We start from the raw sequence: 24,633 nt of genomic DNA on the forward strand, positions 1-24,633 counted from the left end.
ATCCCTCCCTCCTTCTACATTTCACTCCTTTCACTCCTGATCTGTGACCAATTGTCTATTTTCATCTCTAGCCTTTGTCACTTACTCCATCCACCCCCCAATCAGCCACCCCCTGCACATATATTCTACTGTATCCGCCAATTCATTGCAAGGATTTGTCCCATTTTTATTACTTTGTTACCCCTTACTGCAACCAATCTGAAGAAGGGTCCTGACCAAAACATTGCCTATCCATTGCCTCCATAGATGCTGCCTGACCAACTGAGTTAAGGGCCTGTCCCATGAGCATACGACTGCATGTGGCAAGCGCGACAAACCGGAAGCGGGGGCCGCGCGGAGGTTGAGTGATCCTGTACGAGTTGACGTGAAGTTCGAGCGAAGGTGCACGCCATCAAGACGCTGCAAACGCCATCAAGACGTTGCGTATGGCGTAGTTTTCACATTGATTGTAGACTTACTGTATCTCTTATTGGTTGCCTGATGGTGCTCCTGCAGTGGCAGCTTTAGCTGTTGTTTCTGTATTTTACAGTGACAGTATTAATTCACTGCTTAACAATTCTTCAGGTTTACTAAAGCTGAATAGTAATTACTCTGCTCGGACATGCTCATTCTTGTTTTAATTATGTAGGAACAAGCACTGATAAGGAACATGGAGAGGTCATTGCAGATATTGGCACTATTATGTAAACCAAGTAGTATTATACAGTCCAAGTTACTATTAAATTGCTTTCCCAATAGTTGATGTGATGTGTAACTCTAGTTGTTATATGTAACCTTAATTAATGGTGTATTTGGAGGCACATTTGAATACTGTTGTAACGAGAAATTGATTTGTTGGTAGTGCTGAAAATTTCTTCTGGATACTTATGGGGCTTTCTCACGGGGCGACTTGACGCAAGAGGTAACCAGAGTTGAACATCGTGGTAACCTCGTACGATAACCGTATGGCATTTGTGGGACCACCGTGTTGCTAACGGCAGGTACTCATGTAACTTGTTTACTCGGGGGAAAAAATTCAAGCAAGCTTGAATTTCTCCAAGAGTGACTTGTACACTTGTGGTTGAACATTGAAACATTATATGGACATAGTGGCCAGTGCGATATCCATAATAACTCTTGCGTTTACCGTGGGATCTCCTCCGAACGGTGAACCCGGAAGCTGGACAGAGGGGACAGAAGGTGAGTAAAAAAGGTTGTCTCAATATCACCAATGGAACAGAAAAGCTCAAAGAAAGTGGGTAAAGCATGTCAGAAAGGCTTTTGCCATGCAGGAGAATGAGGAGGAGCCGCAGCAAGAGAGACAGGTGGAGAGGCAACAGGAGATGCCACAGATAACACTGCCTGTGGGCTCCTTGGAGCAGGGAGACGGTGAGCAAGGTGGATTTCAGATTGCCTCCCCAGTAGCCGTTGTAGGAATAGCCTCAACAGACGCGTATATAAAGGGAAGATGACAAAAGGTAAGGCCATATAACTTCACCATGGAACAAGAGGGTGAACTTGTAGAATGGTACCAATTCAACAAAATTCTTTACGATAAATCCAGAGAGGATTACAGAAACGGGGAGAAAAAACGGAACCTGCTGGAGACGAAGGCTGCGGAGTATATATAACGATATATTAGTACATCAACAGGAAAACCATTTAATGTTATCCATGATTTAAAAACATACATTGCTATTCATGTAAAAGTGCTGTTTTTGCAGTTAACAAACTTCTCTTATAAGTGTGTCTGTGCCCTGCAGCTGCAAAGTAAAAAAGTTGCAGACAGCTTTTACACGCTCTGTGTTTGAAGTTGGAATCATGAATCATATTGTCCAAATAGAGGTCTCCGTTGAAAGATGGGCTTCACCCAGTGAGACTTCCTCTTAATTCTCTTTTTAATTAATCTCACCCTTCTGCCTTCACGCAAGCGTTGTCGATTCACATAGAGGGCTGCTGCATGCAGCGCGTCAATGAAAAACACCACCATCCTGTACTTGAAACTACTTAGTACAGGCATGTCTCCAAATGAGCCAATTCAACCTAGGGAGGATATTTATAGTGTGTGAAAAAAAAAGTGACATCATTTGTGCCACGTGATGATTTAACAACACTTCACAGTTCACAATGTTCATTCAAGATTTAACAGGAAAGCTCGGGAGACGGACAAGTCACTCGCAAAAATAACAGAAATGCCGAGTACCCATGGGAACTCTTTATCTACCCCCCATTATATCGTGTGATATCGTGCTAGACCACGACCACTTCACTCTGGTTACATCTTGCATCAAGTCGCCCCGTGAGAAAGCCCCATTACAAGTGTCCACACTAAACAGTAGGATCTTAGTTTTAGTTTCCAGTTTTAATTTTAGATTTAGAGATACAGAACGGAAACAGGCCCTTCAATCCACCGAGTCTGCAGTGACCAGTGAGCTCCGCACATTAAAAGGGCAATCTCACGGTGCGACCTGAAGCAAGACCTAACAAGAGTGTAACATCGTGGGAACCTTCTGCGATAGCTGTACGGCATTCGTGGACCACCGAGGACCTCCGTGGCGCTGACGGCAGGCAGTCGTGTGACCTGGTAAGGTCGGGAGAAAATTCAAACATTTTTGAATTTCTCCAAGAGTGTCTTGAGCAGCGTTGCAACATTGTATGAGTGCAGATGCCAGTGCGGTATCCTTGCGATATCCGTGCGATTTCCGTAATGACTCTTACGAGTACCGTGGGAACTCCTGCAAACGGCAAACCCGGAAGCTTGACAGAAGGGGCATAAGGTGAGGTTAAATAAATATATTTTTTACTATCAGATTGATGTCTGCAACTCTTCATTAACACATCACTACAAGAGGAATGTCTCTAATGTTATAATCCCTCTCATGCTGAAACACAAAATAGTTGAAAGGAGGTGAAATAATCACATTTTTATTCTTTTTCATTTTTGAGTGTTGCTGAGCGATTGTACTCTCACTTGTTGAGCTATTGTACTCCAGCAGTTTGTGTCTCTTTTTGTCTGAAAGCAGTTTCTAACTGGAGGAACTCCGCGGGCCAGGCAGCATCTACGGAGGGAAATTGACAGGCGAGCCTTTCCTCAGGCTGCCTTATCTCTCTACACCCCTCCCCCAACTGCCACCCACACACACAAATGCTGGAGAAACTCAGCGGGTGCAGCAGCATCTATGGAACAAAGGAAATAGGCAACGTTTCGGCCCGAAAAGTTGCCTATTTCTTGTGCATATGTCGGAAGGAACAGCAGATGCCGGTTTAAAGAGAATGAGTAACTCGACGGCAGGCAGCATCTTTTGGGAGAAGGAATGGGTGACATTTCGGGTCGAGACCCTTCTGATATGCTGCTTGTCCCGCTGAGCTACATGTTGTGTCTATCTTCGTTTTAATCCAGCATCTGCAGATCCCTCCTGGCCGAACCCGATTGAAAGATGAGAGGCTGGGCGATAGAAATCATTAATTGAATTAAATAACTAGATACCTGTCTAATCGTATCTACAGGATTGTACAGGCTAGATGGAGGAAGAATGTTCCCGATGTTGGGAGAGTCCAGAACCAGGGTCCCAGTTTTACAGTCTACCATGGGAACTCTTTAATTACAGCGGGAAACCTTCAGTTTCCCAGGGGGTCGGGACGGGACTGGAGTTGGGAGGGAAAGGTGGGGGAGTCGAGGGAGAGGAGGGGGAGACAGATGGGGTGTCTTCATTTAGTGGCGGTGGGTGTCTGTCACTGAAACAGGCAGGTGAGATTTCACATTCATCTTGTGTGTGCCTCTCTATCTCTCTCTTTCTCCCTCCCTCCCTCCCTCCCTCCCTCTCACACAGGCATGAATGGATGAACTCCGTGGGCCAGGCAGCATCTACGGAGGGAAATGGACAGGCGACCCATTCTTCAGGCTGCCTTATGTCTCTCCCCCCCCCCCCCCCCCCCCCCCCCAACTCCCACCCACACATGCGAATGCTGGAGAAACTCAGCGGGTGCAGCAGCATCTATGGAACGAAGGAAATAGACAACGTTTCGGTCCCGCTGCACCCGCTGTGTTTCTCCAGCATTCGTGTGTGTGGGTGGGAGATGGGGTGAGGTGGGGGGGGAGAGAGAGACATAAGGCAGCAACTCAGCGGGACAGGCAGCATCTCTGGAGAGAAGGAACGGGTGGCATTTCGGGTCGAGAGCCTTCTTCAGACTGAAAGTTTCACCTCACAGTAGATCATAAAATAACACAATCATCACGGTCAATGTGAGATACAGTGTTTATTCATATTGGACTAAATAAAAAGACGACTTCTTGCACAAATTGAGAGAAGGTGCATCACACCAAACAACATTTGTCTAAAAAAACACAGATTATTCTTCAGCTCATTAAAGGGCTCGGGTGAAAAAAACCTATATAGTGTGTGACAACAAAGTAACATCATTTGTGCCACGTGATTAAGTACACTACAGTGCATGATGTTCATTCACGATTAACGGGAAAGATCGGGAGACGGACAAGTCACTCGCAAAAATTACAGAATTGCAGAGTACCGTGGGAACTCTTTATCTACCTCCCGCTATATCGTGTGGAACTCTTGCGGAACTCTTACTGGACCGCGACCACTTCACTCGGGAGAGATCTTGCATCAGGTCGCACCGTGAGATCTAGCCATAACACTTTCCGACACACACTAGGGACAATTTAAATTTATAACAAACCCATTAACCTTCAAAGCTTTGGAGTGAGGGAGGAAACTGAAGATCTCGGAGAAAATTCATGCAGGTCACGGGGAGAACGTACAACCTTCATACAGAAAGCACGTAGTTGGGATCCGCCTCTGTTCTCTGGCGCTGCAAGTGCTGTAACGCAGCATCGCTACCGCTGTACCACCGTGCCATCTTGTGAGATGTTTCTGCAGATCCCTTGTGATAAAGATCATGAACGTCCACTGAAATCTTAAACTTGATGTGACGAAGATCTGTTAATTGTAAGTCGGCAGAAACCCCTTAGTTTAATTTCCATTGTTATTATCAATCATTGCTAACTTTTTCCCACATGTTATTGACTATTTGTAGTGCAACAGCATTTTTTATGCTCTCAATATTTAATTTTACACAAACAATGGCCAATTATTTATAATAGTAAAGAAAACAGGTTGACAACATAGTATTATTTATTATTTTAATATCGAAGTCACGTGAGTGACTACATGAAGAGCCCGCCAGCCCGCATATGCATCAATACGTTGAAGCATAGTGCGGGATTCCGAGCAGTTCGAAACTGCTCCGGCGGGTAAGGAATTTTTTAATTCCAGGAACGGCTCGCTGCTCCGTTAATTAGGTGTAGCGGGCTTGGATAAGCTGATGGCCGTGGCCAGTGCAACTACTCGAGAAGCGATCACACAGCTACCACCATGGAGGGTGGTCAAACGCAAAAAGTTGATGGACATGGCCTGTGCAGCTACCGCTATTGAAGTTGTGGTCGGACAGTCGCCTTTTTTGGGGCTCCACGGGAGCAGGCAGCTGTTTGGAGCATCTGACGGGTGACGCCTGTTCAGTCATCTCCTTGGGAGCTCCGGAAGGGAGGCAGCCAGAGGCCTGAGGAAGCAACACTGGTTCAGGGTTGCATTATATTCCTCCCCTAAACGACTCCGTTGAGGCTCCAGAAGGGAGCAAGGCCGGAGTCGGAGTCACTAGCAGGCGCAACCTGTCTAGTGAGTAATAAATAAATAAATTAATAAATAGATAAATAAACAGGCAAACACATAAATAAATAAATAAATAAAGATAAATGGATGCACGCCTAAATAAACAAATAGATATTTAAAAGAAAAGAGAAAAAAAAAGGAAACATGCTCCTGGTTCAGGAGACACTTACAGGCTGCACCCGTCAGATGCCTGTGAAAGTAACACCTGGTTCAGGGTTGCATTATAATATCTCCCGCTCAGAAGAAGGGAAGCAACACCTGGCTCAGGGTTGCATTATAATATTTCCTGCTCAGAAGAGGGGAGTGTTGGAGATTATTACATCGGTGACTCCAACCATGTGGATATCGATAATGAATTCGAATCCCTTGAACTAATGTGGGATATGCTTAATTTTAATCATATGAAGGAGCTACCGGCTCTTGTCACATATTTGCCATCCCTTTGGGGATAGGAGATTCACTGGAGGATGATCTGGCTGAGAGCATCAGGGATTTAACTTCTCATTAGCTAAGGAGGGGAACATGCTGGATTTGGCTGGGAAATATGCCGGTCCAGTTAACTGCCAGACATTTGGATGTTCCATAAGTCAATTTCATCAGTTGCAATATCTCAGTGATGATATGTAGGCAAAGAATGATTTCAGCCAGTCCAAAAACTGCTCACTGGAGTCATTACGGCCTTTGGCAAAGTCAGTAGATGGGTCTCAACTCTCAGAAGTGCAGAAAGCTGCATTAACACTTCTCTTTAATACACAGTTGGGGCTACTGCCTTCGCAAAAATGTTATAAGGCATGAGATAATTCCCAAAATGGCTCATTTTTACAGGGCTAGTAACATGCAGCCTGCATGGTATCTCTTCAAAGAGGACTTATGTAGCACGGTGAAGACTTGCAGGAGGAATTTAAAGCGGTTGCGGGGGTGGAGTACAATCCTATGTGGATAAAGCTCCAGTATTCTGGCGGGTTTTCACCCCTGTATACAAGGGGCAGGAAGCGCCGTTGCAGCTCTGGGAAGGAGCAGTCGGGAGTCACTAGCTGGCCCGCAAGAGCAGCCTGTTGAACCAGACTTGCAGTAATGGCGGGCGTGATCTGTCCAGTGAGTCCTGCTGAGGCTCCGAAGGAGCAACTGGCCAAAGGAGCAGCCTGTCGATCAAAGTTGGGAGAAACTGGCAGAAATCTGTACAGACAGCTCCAGCAAAGGCTCAAGAAAAGGCAGAAGGCCCGCAGGAGCAGTCTGTCGAGGCAGGCTCGAAGTAATGGCAGGCGCGGCCTGTTCAGTGAGCTCTGCTAAGGCTCTGAAGGAGCAGAAGGGACTGAAGGAGTGGCCTGTCAAACTAGGCTGGGAGTAAATGGTAGCGTGACCTGCACAGTAAAGGTCCAGCAAGGCTCCAAAGAGGCTGTAGGCCAAAAAAGCAGTCTGTCCATTGGGCTCAGAAATGCTGGCAGGCGTGTCTTGCACAGCAATGTCGCTTTTGAGCTCTGGGGAAGAGCTGTTTGGCAAGCGTGGGGGTGAAGATATGGTCAGACATGGTTTGCAATGGAACTTCGCTGAAGCTCCAACAAGGGGGTTGACCTGGGCTCAGAGACGCTGGCATGTAAGGTCTCTTTACTAACCTCTGTTAAACACTAAAATGGAGCAGTGTGTCACCCAGGGTTTCGATTTAGTGGCAGCATGGTCTCTAGTACCTTTCACTGTGGCTGGAGAAGAGCAGGTTGATGCAGAGACATTGGCAGGGTGCCTTGCATAGCAACCTCAGTAAGTTCCAATTAGGAACAGTTTGGCTACCGTGGTTCAGGGTAGACCAACTTGGAACTGGCTGGACATATGGAACATATTGTCCAGGGAAGCACTGCCTCAACATCTGTGATTGAGGTTATCAGGCTGCTCAGTAGAGTGAGGTAGTTTGAGGTTTCCCTCAACACATGCTTAATACTTTCAGCTCAGCTAGTAGAGTTGCCAGCTCATTGGAAACATCATTGCCATCCTCTCTGGGATAGGTAGCTACCAGCAGGAAGCTGCTCTGGCATGTAGCATTTTTTATCTGGCCTGTAGTTCAGCTTGTGAATAGAAAATAAAAATATATAATAATCTGTAGGCTCTCAATAGCAGAATTCCTGATTGAGTGGCTGGTCGAAGAGAGTGTGTTGCGCACATTGACGTCTGCAACAGATGGTTTCAGTCAGAGGACTGCAGAGCAATTCCCGGTTCAGGGTTGCATTATGCTATTTTTACCCCTTGGAGGAAGGAGGCTGAGGATTCGTGGTGACTCTGATGGTGAAGAGTATACAGGGAACTCATATTCCCTCATCAAGTGGATGTTGCACTTCAGCTCCAGTCATAAGGATCTGATTTTACTTCGGAGTCACGTGAGTGACTTCGTGAAGAAGCCCGCTTCCACGCATGCGTGTCATATCGCTACACACATTGCAACGAGTCAAACAGGGGGGAACGACGTTCCCCAAGCGGGAGAATTTGAAAGTCGGGAACAGCAGGTAAGAGACTCTGCGTTCCTTTTTTCTACTTACCTTTTAGGAGGCTGCGGAAAGCTGGCGGGGAGACCCGTGGAGTGCGAGCAGCCGGCAGCAGCAACAGCACGAGTTTCCCTGGAGGGGAACAACCTGTGCCCGACTTTGCTCCCGCACCGGCAAAATTCACTTCTCGGCCGGGCGGGAAGCAAAGCAAAGAGGTCCCGTATGCCGGTCTCAAGCGAGACTGGCTTGGGAGCAGTCGCTAGCGGCCAGCGCGGAGGCAGCAGGACAGAGAGCAGGGACCAGCGCTGTAAGTACCTGGGGTACACAGCAGAGCTGGAAACGCTCAGCGAGTGCAGCGGCACTATGGAGTAGGAACTGGACGTCCGGGCTCAAAACCTTCTTCTAAAGGTAAGCACCGGGGTTGGTCCAAGGGGTCCATAGGTACAGCCGGGTTTTACCGGCTGCGGAACTGCCGCGAAGGACCAGGGCCGTGAACTCCGGGGTCGGTCCGAGCGGCTCGAACCCGACACACAGGGAACGACGTGGGAGCACTCCGGAGCCGACACAGCCCCAAAGACCGACGCTACATGGGCCTGGGGCTGTGGAACAGGTAAGACAATTCCTTACCGTTTCTTATTCTTTCCAGGAAGGCTGACGAGCTGCCGTTTCTACAGCAGCAGTCAGCCAGCAACGGAAGTCGGCACCACTGTCTCCCATAACGGGAGCGAGTGCCAACTTCACCCCATACGGGGTGGAGGGATAAACAGAGCCAAAAACCCACAAAACAGTGGGTTGGATTAGGGCTCTGGCATTTTTAAATTAGCGGAGTAGGACCAGCCCCGTAAACACCGGGGTCGGTCCGAGCGGCTCGAACCCGACGCGAAGGGAACAACTTTCACCAGCGGGAGAATGAAAAGTCGGGAACAGCAGGTAGGAGACTCTGCGTTTCCTTCCACTTACCTTTAGGTGCAGACATGGACTGGGTCCATGTAAGCTGCAGAAAGCCAGCGGGAGGACCGCGGAGCCGGCAGGAGAGCACTGGCAGCGGCAGGAGCACCGGCAGCGGTAGGAGCAACAGGGGCACATCGATTCCCGGAGAGGGAAAACACCTGTGCCCAACTTCGCTCCAGCACGGTGAGAAAATTCATTTCTCAGCAGCAGCAGTAACGGCCAGCGCCGAGGCCAAGGACTTTGCAGTGCAGTTGACTGGCTGCAATCTACCACAAGGGACCAGTAATGTGAGTACCAGGGTCGGTCCCAGCGGGCTTTTTAGTTACAGTAATCGCTTCTCGGCTTTTTGGCTAAGATCAAGTGTAGTATCTGTTCTTATCAGTTTAATATCTGATACGTCCCTTATCTAGGGACCATATATTAAATAAAAACTATAGTAGCTGTTATTATCAGTTTAATATCTTATATGTCCCTTATCTAAGGACCATATAAGTAGGAGTGTCCAGAATTGAGGGCATTAGAGTGGGGTTGACCGGCTGCAACGACCACAAGGGGCCAGTACCGTCAGTACGGGGGTCGGTCCCAGGGGTCTAAGATAAAGGAGCAGCCAGGAGTGCTGAGAGCGTTGAAGCCGGGTTAAAGGAATAGATGGAATCAGCTGTGCCAGTTATCCTCCACACCGGCCATATCCACTCCACGGAAGGAAGGACTAAGCTGGAGAAGGAGGACCGTGGAACAGCGGGCAGCCAGCAGCAGCCAGCGGCACTTGGATCAACCGTAGTGGGATCAGCTGTGCCCGATGTCGGCCCCGCACCGGCCAGATCCATGCGGCCGAGCGGTAAGGCTAGACACAAATCAAACAAGGTAGTGGACTCAGAGGGTCCGACTTTGCATAAAACCGCCGGCAACCAGCGCCCGAGAGGGCTGGAGCGGGAAGAAGCGGTGTATAGAGCCTTGCTCCAACGTGATAAACCCACAGCAGTACCTCTTTGAGGGCTGCACAGTGCTTCTACCCCATCAGAGGGGAGCACTGTGGGTCAGTTCTGGGTTGACTTGCAAGAGGGGTCCGCAGAACAAAAGACAAGTGGGCAGCAGTTAAGCCCCACATGGGTACCCCGTGCGGGACCCTAGAGATCTCTAACTCTAAAAAAGAGTAGGCAGGACCCTGATGGGCCAGAGCCTGGTAATACAGCGTCCCATGATCCTAACACAGCAGGGACTCTGCTGGACATGGTGGCTGATTACTTTAGCCAAGTCAAACATGGGTAGACTTGGATCCAGGATGGCAATAGTATTACTATATGTCTGGCCACAAACGCCAACAAGGAAAATTTACAAACACTGGCCAGACATCTGCCACCTGGCAACGGTGAGGCATTACAGGTGCCCAGTGTAAACCAATGCATTTGGCAGCATATGGGGACGAACATCAGGAACCAGGACCTCAAGATCCAGAGAACCTTAAAGGGATTGACGGAAGGCATCATAGCATACACCCGCACCCTGGACTAAACGTAGGTAACCAAAGACCATCAAGACGCACCAGCTCTGTTTAGTAATATGCAATATGACCTGAACTACACGTGGAAGGTGGCCATTCAGCCAGCACTGGGACCCCAAAAATGCTACCATTTGCAAACAAAGAGCCGTGTGTGGACAAAGCCAAGGCACTGGGGCTCATCAAGGCCAGCGCAAGGGCCTATTTTGGAGCATGATACCAGCCACAGGCAAGGCCATAAAAAATGTGGCTCATACCAGTGGCAGTGCCAGAAATCAATATTACCCGCAGGATCCTTTTTTTTTTAGGGTATGGCCAGGGCGGCCACCCTGGAAGATGCGGAAGCCTCAACCTCCCACACAACTCCGAACAAGAGATATCAAACCAGAACCTCCTTTTCAAAAAACCAAGGAAATAACACAACCACCGGTAACCATGGAGGTAGGTGGGTGGGGTTTTCTTCTGTTAAAATAGGGACCTACGATGGTAGGGGAGGTTGCAACACTACAGTTATGTATGGTATATAATCACTACAGATTCATATAATCTCAGCAGTATTCAGGGTTATCTGATAGGATTTACTCATCCCAATAACCACAGTACAACATACACCAGAAGGGCATTTTGTCCTTACATAAACCAAACAATTCTAAAACCAGCTTCGCATTGTTATGTAAACAAAGCCATAGGGTGATGTATTTCCCCCGTTCGGCCCCATCAATGGGGTACTAGGGAAAATTCAACAACACTCGGCATCTGGAATTCTTAGAGTACCCGACTGACCTTCTAAATCATGGTATTCGGTCATACAGGGGATGGTGTTAGAACCATGTTCCCTAATGAACATAGCCAAAAATTATTGATTTATCCAGTGACTGGAGGCAGTCATCCATGCCATAAGACTATGGATTTATTGATTTGTAGAATCTAAAAGACCCACTACACGGCTTCGGGCTGTCAGACAGGACGATGAATCTCATCTCATCTGCACTAAGACTGTCAACACGGAAGCAGTACCTTGGACACATCAAGAAATGGGGCATATACTGCTCGGACAACAACCTCGACCAAAAGGCCAAGAACATTCTGGCCGTATTGGAATTTTAACAAGCCTCCATTATGATAATCGATGGAGCTACAGTGCCATCAATAGTGCCACAAGTGCACTCTCCAATTACCTATCACAAGGAACGGAGCGGCACGTGGTGGGAAAGCACCCCTGGTAAGAAAACCAGGTACTCCGAAATCTGGGACGTGGGTGTCGTTTCTCAACATGCTGAGGAGCTTGTAGCTCATAACAGCGTTGTCACTTCAGTAACAGACCAGGAAGATGGTTATGCTCATGGTATTATTTACCGCACAACAAGTCCAGCCATTAAGCAAACTGAGCCTGGACTCCCTGATCATCTCACCGAGAAACTGGTGTTGTCATACAGGATTTAATAAAAGAAAACAGATCGGGTTCCTCGGGTCAAGTGTTTGAATTTATGGTACACCCATATGGCAAACGACTGTGTATAGCAAGACACATCTAACAATACATAGAATATACTAAGAACATTCGAGGTCAGAAAATGGAGTTGTTTATCTCTTACAAGAAACCGCATGAAAGGGTCACGACTCAAACTATATCAAGGTGGCTCAAATAGGTCCTAAAAATGACACTAATGTTTTAACTCTCATTCCACCAGGGCTGCAGCAACATCCGCAGCAAAAATTGTACAGGTACCCACAGACCAAATCCTCACAATGGCAGGATGGTCATTCAAAAAGGGTTTTCCACAGGTTTTATAATAAACCAGTTATTTTTTGGAGCCATCAATTGTATTAAGAAAACATTTTATGTCCAACAAAATAATTACCCGAAAGGTTACAGGGCTATGATTCTCAAATTTTAAAAAATGTTATATAATTTTTTCATTATACCACACAACTCTTTGTATAATTGTGTTTAAAATTACTAATGATGCTCTCTCCCAATACCCAAGGCAGTTGTGAAGCATGGACTCGTTCCACGGCATGAGGTCACAGAGCTTTGAAATCTTCACGAAGTCACTCACGTGACTCCGAAGTAAAATAGTAAGATTAAACGAGAACTTACCAGTTTGAAGTTTGATCTGTATTTTATGAGGAGTTACGATGAGGGATTTCGTGCCCTCCGCTCCCACCCTCTTATGATCATATCAAAAACTGGTATCTCTTTGATAATCTTACTATGTTAGATCATTATAGGTTCCTGTGACCTCACACCGCTGCTTTGAAGAATGACACGCATGCGTGGAAGCGGGCTTCTTCACGAAATCCCTCATCGTAACTCCTCATAAAATACAGATCAAACTTCAAACTGGTAAGTTCTCGTTTAATCTTACTATTATATGTTATAAGCGAAATAATAAATACAAAATAAATAAATAAACAAACACATAAATAAATAAATAAATAAATACATGCCTCCTACGCGGCAAGAGAAGCCAAAATTTCAGTCCCTATGGTCAATAGAGGAAACGGTGGTTATCTGTGGAAACAGAGACATCTCACAAAGGATGAGTTGTCCGCCAAAGAACAAGAGGGATATATTTCTAATATTATCTCAAGGTTGACGAAAAGTGGAGAATACCAAATCAGGTTAGGATTTGGCTAGTTTGATCATGTGTTTGGTTAACCAGTTTCGGATGGATAATTGTCTTTCAGCAATTTAGCTGATTCAGAGGATTTAGGGGCTCAATCGATCTTGAAGATGCATACTTTTCCATATCTATACACGAGACACAGAAATATCTGATGTTTTTGATGACAGGGCCAGTGGTGGAAGGTTTAGGCTCTACCTAGGGGTTGTCTTCAGGCCTAGGCTATTTACAAAGATTCTAATGCTAATGCTGCCCTAATCAGATCAAAACGGCTTTGAGTCATGACATTTATAGATGACATGATTTTGTAGCTGATAAGACTCAGGGATTTTATCAGTAGATGCCTCTTATGATATTAAAGATGAGATGACATGAATTGTAATAGTGCCAATTTGGCCCACTCATTCAGGGTGTAAAAGGCAGCTGAAAGAAGCTCCTATTTACTCGAAGTCACGAGTGATGGCTAGTTCAGCCTATTTCTCGTGCCGCTAGCTCTGCATGGTTGTATGGGAAGATTGTGAAGAAGACATGTGAGCTACTTTTAAACATAAGTAGCAGAGGTTTGTGCTTCTTTCAGTTTGGAGTTAGAGAAGCAATTATGTTATAGCATAATTGACACTGCTTGTGCTGCTTTGTCATTCTCTCTAGTGCCATAAGTGGGACAATAAATGATTGGTTATTCACCCACTGTTGACTAACATTATGCAAGGTGTCTTTTATATGAACACTAAAGCCTTGACATTGTCGTGAGGGATGTATATCAGTAAATTATTATGCAGATATTCATCTTTACTCAATCTCCGGCTCGGTCTCTGGGTCATAACTGACATGAGGGTAGCTTGTTATGGCAATTATCTCATAAAGCAAAACATGCACGGTTAGGTACAATTTGGAGTTGACAGCATACCCATTGGATCAGAGATTGGGGGTGTTATTATGTATACAGGTACACTGAGATTACTAGTACCTATGAGATGAAGGATAGTTTCTTCATTGTTATTTAATAGTTTGCTCAAGAGATTGTTGGTGCAGACTATTTCAACATGAAGAGAGTGTAAGCAGCTAATAGCAGGTGTGAATTCAAATAATTTCAAGTCTCACTCTTCCAAGGGGGCTGGCTCATTACCAGCCAATAGAATGGATGTACCCATTTGATCATCTTCTTGCAACAGCAGCAGGCTTACATAGTGCACTTTCAGAAGTTATAAAATGTGATTGAATATTCCTGGATGATTGCAGATTGAATTCTGAACAGGCAAATTCCTTGTTTGTGAATACTTGGCCAATAAACTTATTAATTCCTTCATTCATTCTTAAGATAGAAGTACTCATGCAAAATGAGTGGAAAACTATATTTGGGTTGCCGAAAGCAAACAGACTGTCTATATTGGTAAACAGACTGTCATGGTAACAGTGAAAGTAGTATTTAAAAAATATATATCATGCTCATATCCACTAATTAATCTATACATAACTAAAAGTCTGATCTTGTGCTCATCCAGTTTGCGGGTTTTTCTATTTACGTAAAAACGGTACGTGATAGCGCTATGATTCTTTGCCAGGTTACTCGTTGTTCTCCTGTGCTGCAAATGCAAAAGTTTCGTTCAGATTGGTGGTATCTTGTAAAAGTTATAGAAGTTTAAAAATCTTTAAAACCACACATGCGCAGATTGGTTTCCTCTCCTGTCAGGAGATTGGTCTCCTCTCCTGTCAATCACCTGGGATTGTGGCGCTCAGGCTGGGAAGGTGATGCCCATGCCGGGATGGTGATGCCCAGGCCAGGACGGCGACATCCCTTATAGTGCACCTATGCAGCACTGATTGGCCGGCTCCTCTGTCATAATAAAGCTGAAGGAGCGGAGTGACCAGTGCTAGGCTGACTGCGAGGCACACAGCTGCAACCTTGAGATCCTGGGGAAGTGAGGATAGTGGGGAGATTGAGGGAGCCGGGCTCTGCTGGGCTGGGCGCTAGTGCGGCCGGGCGCTGATGGGGCCAGGTGCTAGTGAGTCGGGGCCGGGTGCCGGTGAGGACGTGGCCGGGCTCTGGTGAGGCCGGGCGCTGGTGAGGCCGGGCGCTGGTGAGGCCGGGCGCTGGTAAGACTGGGCGCTAGTGAGACCGGGTGCCGGTGAGACCGGGCACTGGCGAAGCACTACCCCCCCCCCCCCCCCCCTCATCCCATTTCCCATCCCCTTCTCCCTGAACACCCCTCCAGCAGTAGGCCATGGCAGCGGCAGGCCATGGCAGCGCTCCCCACCTGGCCGCCAACAGTCCCCTTATGAAGCCGTCACCATCCCCTGCTGCAGGACGCCACCCCCCTCCCCTGGCTGCAGATTGCTCACCTCACTGGCCCCCAACAGCCCTCGCCTGAAGTCTTCTGCCACCCCTGTGGCAGGATGCTCCCCCTCTCCCTCAGGACCCATCTGAAGCCATCCTCCTCCTCTAGCTGCAGGACATTGCCCCTCCTCCCCATCGGTGCCTGACAGCCCCCGCCTGAAGTCATCCCCCTCTGCCGGCTGCAGGGCGCTCCCCCCCACCCCCCATCCCCACCCCCACTGGACCCCAACTGCCCACGCCTGAAGTCATCCCCCTTCCTCTCCCCTGGCTGCAGGATGCTTCCCACCCTCCACCGGCCCCCAAAAGCTTCCCCCTGAAGCCATCCCCCTCCTCCGGCTGTGGGTCGCTCCATCCCCCCCACCGGCCCCTGACAGCCCCATTCTAAAACTGTCCCCATCCCCTGCTGCAGGATGCTCTCCCCCCCCCCCCCCCCCCCCCCCCCCCCCCCCCCCCCCCCCGGCCCTCGACAGCCGCCGTCTGATGTCGTCTCCCTCCCCCGGCTGCAAGATACTCCACTCATCACCACCGAATCCGATATCCCCGAGCCTGAATTGGTCCCCGACCCCCAGTTGTAGGACACTACCCCGCCCCCCACAATTGCCCCCCGACAGCTTCGAAATGAAGATGTCCCCCTCCCCCCCCAGCTGTAGGTCGCCTTCCCCCCCGCCACTCCCCCCCCCCCCACCGTCCCTGACAGCCCCTGCCTGAAGCCATTCCCTTCTCCCCCAGCCCTCTCCTGAAGCCGTCCCCATCTCCCTCTGCAGGACGACCCGCCCCAGCGGCCCCCGCCTGAAGCCGTCCCTGGTCCCAGCTGCAGGATGCTCCCCACTGGCCCTCAGCTGAAGTGGCAGTGGTAGGCCACAGCATCGCTCCCTCCCCCCTCCACCCACCGGCCCCCATCAACCTCTGCCTGAAGCCTTCCCCCTCTCCCGGCTGCAAGACGCTCGCATCCCCCCCTCCCACAGCCCCCGCTTCAAGTACAAAGAAGGGTGAGCAATAGGTGATCCTAATATAATGATTGATGAGAAGCATCATGATTAGGCTCTGTTATTTAAGATGGGCTTGAGAATTACAACAAAACAATGGAATGCTTTCATTTGCCATGACCAAGAAATGGAAGGATGCACCTTGATGAAGACAATCCAGAATTGCAGCAGAAATTGCAATACAACAGAACTGAACAACAGCAATTTGTTGAGGAGAATTAGCCTCTGCTGAATGCTGAGCAGAGAGCAGTGTATGACCAGGTGTGCAACTGCTTGAAAAGGAAGCTTCCTTCAATGTTTTTCATTGATTCACCTGGAGGAACGGGAAATACATTTATCATCAATTTGACCCTCTCCAAAGTTAGAGGTCAAGATGATGTAGATATAGCTGTAGCATCCTCTGGGATAACAGCTAAATTAATGCCTGGTGGAAGAACTGAACATTCTCGATTCAGGATACCCATCCAAGTAATCCAGGGTACATTCTGCAACATTCCGAAAATCTCTAACATGGCACGTTTGATGAGGCAAGTGAAACTCATTGTTTGGGATGAATGCCCAATGATTAGGAGGGAGAGCTTTGAAGCGGTGGACAGAACTCTTCAAGTATGCACCAACATTAAGCCTTTTGGCAGGATTCTTACCATTTGTGGTGATTTTCTACAACTCCTTCCTGTAGTGAAAAGGGGAAATTATGTTGATGTTGAAAATTCCTGCATCAAGAATTCCTGCTTGTGGAGACTTTTCACCAAGTTTCAATTGCAGACGAATATGCGATTGAGAGAGGGAGAAGGTGACTATTGTCAATTTTTGTTGAATGTTGGAGAAGACGAGATTTTAAAGAATGAAGCCAATGAAATTGAAATGCCAGAAGACATGGTTCTATCAGCAAAAACACTGGAGGGTTGTATTGATTTCATCAATCCCGCATTTGACAAACCTGCAGAATTATTCTCCGACAATTGTACCTTGGTTCCACACAACGATACGATGAGAAGCATCAATTCTCCATGTATCAGACGCTTCCCTGGAATCATTAAGGTATACTTTTCTTTCAATGCTGTCACTGAGGGAACTAATGCTTACCCAAAAGAATTCCTCGATTCACTCGACATCTCTGGTTTATCACCACACAAATTATAGTTGAAAAAAGGATCTCATGTTAATGAGAAACTTGGAACCCCCAAAGCTATGCAATGGAATGAGGATGAATGTGGAAGAGCTGCACAATAATCTGATCATTACAAGAAACAACATGGGAGCCTTCAAAGATGACATTGCTCTCATTCTTAGGATAATGCTCGATTTGACAGAAGGCAAAGACATTCCCCATCAGCGGAGTCAAGTTTTGCTATGACGATCCATAAAACGCAAGGACAAACCATGGAGAAAGTGTTGATTTACCTCGAGAAACCGGTATTTAAGCATAGACAACTATATATGGCTCTTAGCTGAGGAAAGGTGAAGGAAAATGTCAACGTTTTACTGAAGGATGGAACATCAACGAAGAATATTGTCATTTAATGTGTGCCTGGATGAACGATGACTTCTGATGTAAATTCTCAGAAGTTAAAGTATGACTACTCAATAATGTCTCTATATTAAAATTGTGTGTCTTTTTTTTCATCCACAGCAAAGAGACATCGAGACGCAGTGAGCAGCAGAACGAAACTAGAAAGAACTGAACTGAATAAATCTCATCTTTAATGTTTAATTTGTTATATTTTAAGAGCTATTCATATTTTAAGCTTTAATAAATCCTTTTTCCACCTGCGTGTTCTACGTCACAATGGGAACACTATGGGTGGGAATGGCTGCGCCACCGGAGAGTTGCTAACAGTTGATGGGGGGGGGCGCTTAACGGCGGATGGAGTGAGGGCGTGGGGTGGGGGGTGGGGAGAGGGCAAGGGGTGGAGTGGGGTGTGGTGAGGGGAGGAGTGGGGATCTGGGGCATCACAACTGGAACATGTCAGCCGCGCCTGCGCAGTTTGGGGCTATGGGTGAGTGTTGGAATATTGCATTGGGGGACCAGGCCAATGTGACAATTGGACCCAATAGGTTCCACTTAGTCTAGTTTGACAATAAAACACTCTTGAATCTTGATTATACTCCCACAGTCTTTCAGTTCTTGGCTACAGCTTACATAGGAGTTTTTAAAACCTTTGACACCACCTGTGAGCATGTTTCGAAAGGAAACTGCTGAATTAATCCAGCACACAAACAGTTTCACTGAACACTTGTGGTTGGATCACCATGACCTACTAAATTTCCCAGTTGTTAACCAAGTGAACTATTCTTCCTATTCCCATACTGACCTTTCAGTCCTGGGCCTCCTCCATTGGCAGCGTAAGGCCACGGGCAAACTGGAGGAATATTACATGTGAACAGCTTACAAGCCAACATAATAGTAAGATTAAACGAGAACTTACCAGTTTGAAGTTTGATCTGTATTTTATGAGGAGTTACGATGAGGGATTACGTGAAGAACCCATCCAGCACGCATGCGCGGCATACTTCAAAGCAGCGGTGTGGAATCACAGAAAGACACAATAATTGAAATAAATATAGTAAAGAAAAGGAGAGCTTAGATACCAGTTGATCTCTATTATTGAGGGTGGGAGCGGAGGGCATGTAATCCCTCATCGTATCTCCTCATAAAATACAGATCAAACTTCAAACTGGTAAGTTCTCGTTTAATCTTACTATTTTACTTCGGAGTCACGTGAGAGACTGCGTGAAGATTTTAAAGCTCTGTGATTTCAAACCGTGTAACAGTTCATACTTCGCTCACTGCTGAAGTCGTTCGAGGGAGGAAGAATGTTATCGTAATCAACCATGAATCTGTTTGTAAAAACAATAATGGTGTTTATTAACAATAACAAAAACAAATTGCTCTTCCGGGCTAAATTATATATTTGCAGATTCTAATATTTTCTCTGCAAATGATGCAGGTTCTGCCAACGAAGTGGTCTGTAGCCAGGATGTGGTCTATTGGTACGTCCATTCTCTTAGCCACCGACGTGGCTGCTGCCCTGGTGGAGTGAGATTTATACATGTTAGTATTTATACCAGCGGCTTTCAGCACCTGTTTGAGCCATCTTGAAATGGTTTGGCTTGTCACCCGACCATAAGGTTTCTTGTGACTGACCCATAAGGCTTTTTCTCTCCCTCGAGGGATTCTAGTTGTGTCAATATAGTTCAGTAGGTGGGTCATGGCACATAACCATGGTTCTGGTGGGTAAGCCAGGAATTCCATGACTTGGTTTGATGTTCCTGGCTTGCTCTGTTTGACCAGCCCCAGATAGTAAATGAGACATGGTCACGGTCCTGTTATCCAATCGTAACAGGTGAAGTGGCTGGACTCTTTGTGCTGACACAAGTGCCATCGGCATGACCGTCTTCAGAGTTAATTGTTCCAGGGTGAGGGACCTAGTTGGTGACCATCCCCTAAGGTATGTCAGGACCACACTGACACCCCAGATTTGGGTGTACCTAGGTCTGGGGGGATTGGAGTTAAATATCCCTCTCATGAGCTTGATCACCAGCGGGTGGGATCCCATGGCCTGTTGTCCTGGTGCCTGAATTAAATAGCCAAACAGAGCACTTCTGGCTGTATTAATGGTGCTGTAGCTGAGTCCTTCATTATGGTGAAGGCCTGCCAGGAACTCCAGTACATTGGTTACAGTTGTAGTTGAGTATGTGGTTCCTGTGTCCGAACAGTAATTTTCCCACTTCTTGACACTTGACAAGTATTGTTTCCTTGTGGATACACGGTGGGATGCTGTCATAGTGTTGATGGTGTTTTCTGACAATCCCAGGCCCAGCAGAGGCCTTTTCAAAAACTGCAACCCAGGACTTTAATTATATCGTGGTATGGGTGGCTTATGCCAGATACTGGGTGAGTTAGCAATTCTGGGCTACTGGGGAAAGTCATTGGGGTCTCGACGACCATGTCGAGGAGCACTGGGAACCATGGCTGTGTAGGCCAGTCAGGTACTATCAAAATACCTGAAGCAGAGTCCATTTGTATTTTGCGAAGTACCCGACTGATGAGGCAGAAGGGAGGAAATGCATAAAAGATGACATTTCCCCTGTCCAGCGTGAACGCACCTACCGCTGCTGCCTCAGGGTCTGGTTCCTAAGCGACATACATAGGAACCTGGTGATTTAGTCTGGTTGCAAATAGATCGATATCTGGCATGCCACATTGCTTGGTAATTTTAGCAAATACTTTGGGATTTAACATCCATTCGGTATTATCATTGAATTTGCATGACCTGGTGTCTGCCACTGTATTTAGCTTACCTGGTAGGTAAGTTGCTGATAGCCAAATATGTCTGTCGACACACCATTGCCAGATTGTGTTGACCAATTTGTCACATGTTATTTATATTATGCCGCCCATATGGTTAATATAGGCCACCACCGTGGTATTGTCTATTTGTAACCGAACATGCAAGTTATGCATATTTGTTGAATATGCTTTTAATCCATAAAATGCACCCAACATTTCCAGATAATTTATGCCCAGTGTAAGTAGTAACGATGACTCTAGGTTATCTGTGCTAGATATGGAATTAGTTGCTCGCCAGCCTTGAGCACTGGCATCTGTTTGAATAATTAACGTAGGGTTAATGATGATGATAGGGCTGGAACTATGCCAAATGTTCTCTACCCACCACTGTAACTCTGATATTGCTTCAGTGGGTAATTTCATGACTCGGTCAAAGTGACCTGCATGTCGTTTTAATGCCTGCACTTTCGCTCTTTGTAAGTTTTGATAGTGCAGAGATCAAAATTGTGTAGCTGGGAATGCTGCTACCATCTTTCCAATTACTCTTGCCACTTGTCGAATGGTTGGTCGATCGTTGACCATTAAATTGTTACATGTTTGTGCCAATTCTGCTGCTTTGTCTTTTGGCAATGTTACAGATATGTGGACTGAGTTAATTGTGAATCCCAGACAGTCCATGGTTGTGGATGGCGTCAACTTAGATTTATCTGGATGTAAGACAAATCCCAAGGTTTCAACCAATTGTTTGGTAGCTGACATAGCTGATTTAGCCAATTCCATGGTTTTGCCTACTATTAAGATATCATCAAGATATGCCATGACAATATGTTTTTGTTTTCTTAATATTGCCAAGGCTGGTTTTAGTATCTTGGTAAATAATCTTGGGGCTGATGTTAAGCCATCAGGCAACGCTTTAAACTGTCAGATTTGCCGCATCCAGGTAAATTTCAGGTATCTGCGATGATCCTTTTGAATGGGTACTGAATAGTAAGCATCTTTCAGGTCAATACTTGCCATGAAGTATCCTTTGGAAATCAGTTGTTTGGCAGTTACAAAGTTTCCATTTTGAAATGTATTTACTTAACAAACATATTTAGTGAAGTTAAGTCAATGATGATGCGACGTCCACCATCTTTTTTAGTTTTAGTGAATATATTAGAGACAAATTCCAAGGGTTCATGTTTGGTTTTTTCAATTATACCCTTTGTAATTAGCCTCACCAGTTCAGCTTGTCCCTCTCGTTTTTTCTGAAACTGAGAGGGAAAAGACCCTTTGGGGTGTATGCTGAACTGGTGGCATGTTTTCTTGAGTAAATTCTATTTTGTATCCACAAATGCTGTTGAGTATATATTTGTCATTTGTGATCGACCTCCATGCTTGCACAAACAGGTGTAATCTCCCCCCTGTTAGTATAGAACCCCCACTTTTTATATGCTTGTAGGAACCAGACCCACCTACCTCCATGGTTACGAGTGTTTCTTCTGTTTCTTTGTTGGACAATGTGTTGTCTGATGTCTTGTCTGATGTGTTGCTGCTGGTTGGGGGTGGTGCATTTTCCATGGGATCCGCTGTGGGCCTTGGCCTAAAAAAGGCTTCCGGTGGTGATGTGCGGACCCCGAGCTTTCACCAGTCCCATAGGGTTGACGTCGACTGGTGGACGTGGTGGGGTACTGCCGCTTGGGCATTGTGGGTTTGCTCGTCCAGGGGCCTGCCCTCATGAGGCCAAATGTTTTGGACTCCTCCTCCATGTCCTTTACTTTTTTGGAGAGGTCCTTGCCGAAGAGCAGGATTTCTGGCTCTGTGGTCGGCGTTTCGGGATGAGGACAGGTCTTATTATCTACTTATGGAGGTTGTTAATTTCAAATTGGGTATTACACAGCAGTGTGAGTGTATCCTGCTGATTCATGGTCATTTCCATCCCATCCACGGAACGAGCATAGGAAGTGATGGCTGACATCAGGAGCCTGAGGATCCGCTGTAGTTTGAGTTCTTGGTTGCGGATGTTTGGCCCAACGTGCCCCCAGATTTGGCTATTGACGGCCGGCACGTTGAGCGAGGCGCAATTCTCTGGGGCCGAATACAGCTCTAGGGCCTCATTAACTACCTGCTCTTGTAGGGGCTTGAAGGACAGGTAGTTAATGCTGGCCACCAGTTTTGGCTCTAATGGCCGTCCTGCTCGTGGAGCTGCCACGTAGCGGTCTACCACACCCAGCAGCTCTTCCTGGTCCTGTACCCCAAGCATATTCCCGACATCTTCTGCCAGTGACCCGTCTTCTTGACCAGCCCAGCCCTGGTCGCCAAAGCTGCCCTCGGTTGAGGGGGAAGCGATGGCCAGTGCGTTGTGAGGCACTGTGGTGGGAGTGCCTGAACACCCTTTGCGAGACTGCTCCATCTCCCAAAGCAAGTCTCGCTGGAGCATTTGCTCCACGAGCCGCTCCAAGTGGCTCAGACGGCTGTCTCTGCCCTGCGCAAGCGGTGAGACGTCCCTGTCCGAGGAATCGGATACCACCGGCCGGGTTGTCTTCCATGCTGATTTACATCCAGCACGCTGCTCAGGCTGCGCTAGCGGGACTGGGCTCGGCACGGTGTCGGGGATGGCGGACTGCAGGGTTTGCGGTCCTACCGCCTCTTGCCCCCCACTGATGGAACGCTCCTCCGTTGGAGTCGAACGAGGGGCGGATTTCTAGGCGTGTCTTGTTTTGCTCATATACTTTGTGAGACAAAACAAAACAACTTCTTTTCGGAAAAAAACGACCTCAGAATAAACTTACCTGACGGTCCGTTTTTTTAAGCTGTAGCGGGAGCCCCTGTACTCCCGTTCGTCGCTGTTGCACTGCGTGAACGCTCATGTCGCACATGCATGCTGGACGGGTTCTTCACGTGGTCACTCACGTGACTCCGAAGTAAAATAAACAGTAAATTCCCCAATATTAAGTAACAACCCTCCTTCCCACGCTCTCTGTCCTGTGCCCACCGGCCTGCCTTCACTCCTCCTAGCCCACCCTGTTCACTTCTACCTATATATTTTCCTTCATGCTCCGTTGCCAACTTTTTATATTTCACTCCTTTTCTGCCCTTATCTGACACCCATTTGTCTCTTTTGTATCTATAGCCTTTGTCTATCCATTTGCCAATGACTCCCACCCATCCCCCCCACCCCTCACCTGTGTCTGCCAATTATTTGCCAAGCTTTGGCCCAGCCCCAGCACTTTTTTAGCTTTCCCCCCGCTATTTCAATCAGTCTGAAGAAGGGTGCCAACCCAAAATGTCTCCTATCCATTCCCTCCACAGATGCTGCCTGTTCTGTTGGTTTAAACCAGTACCTCATGTTTTGCTCGACAATGAATGTATTCTAAACTGATCTTGCATCTGAACTACCACATCACACTACATACATATACCCGCTGCCCAGGATAAAAGCTGGAATTGTTCATGTTTTCCTAAGACTACCACGGCACCTCCCTTGTCGGCGGGTTTGATTATAATGTCAGGGTTGCTGCAGAGTGAGCGGAGGGCTGTATGTTCAGAGGGGCTGAGGTTGGAGTAGGTAAGGGAAGTGGAAAAGTTGAGACGGTTGATGTCACGCCGACAGATAGAAATAAAGAGGTAGAAGGCCATTCTAGGGAGTTCAAGAGGAGGGGACTGGTGGAGATCGGAGAAGGGGTCATCAATAAGTGGTAAGGGCTCCTTCCCATAGAAAATGGCACGGAGACGGAGGCGATGGAAGAAAAGCTCTACGTCGAGGCAGACCCAGAACTCGTTGAGGTGGGGGCGGAGGGGAACGAAGGTGAGGCCTCTGTTGGGG

General features: G+C 47.2%; 1 pseudogene; it reads left to right on the plus strand.

The window, feature by feature from the left end:
* Positions 1-9,418: 9,418 nt before the first annotated feature.
* LOC129696789 (U2 spliceosomal RNA) lies at positions 9,419-9,585 on the plus strand (annotated as a pseudogene).
* The last annotated feature ends 15,048 nt before the right edge of the window (positions 9,586-24,633 follow it).

This window comes from Leucoraja erinacea, chromosome 4, assembly GCF_028641065.1.
Source record: "Leucoraja erinacea ecotype New England chromosome 4, Leri_hhj_1, whole genome shotgun sequence".
In the NCBI taxonomy this organism is placed as follows: domain Eukaryota; kingdom Metazoa; phylum Chordata; class Chondrichthyes; order Rajiformes; family Rajidae; genus Leucoraja; species Leucoraja erinaceus.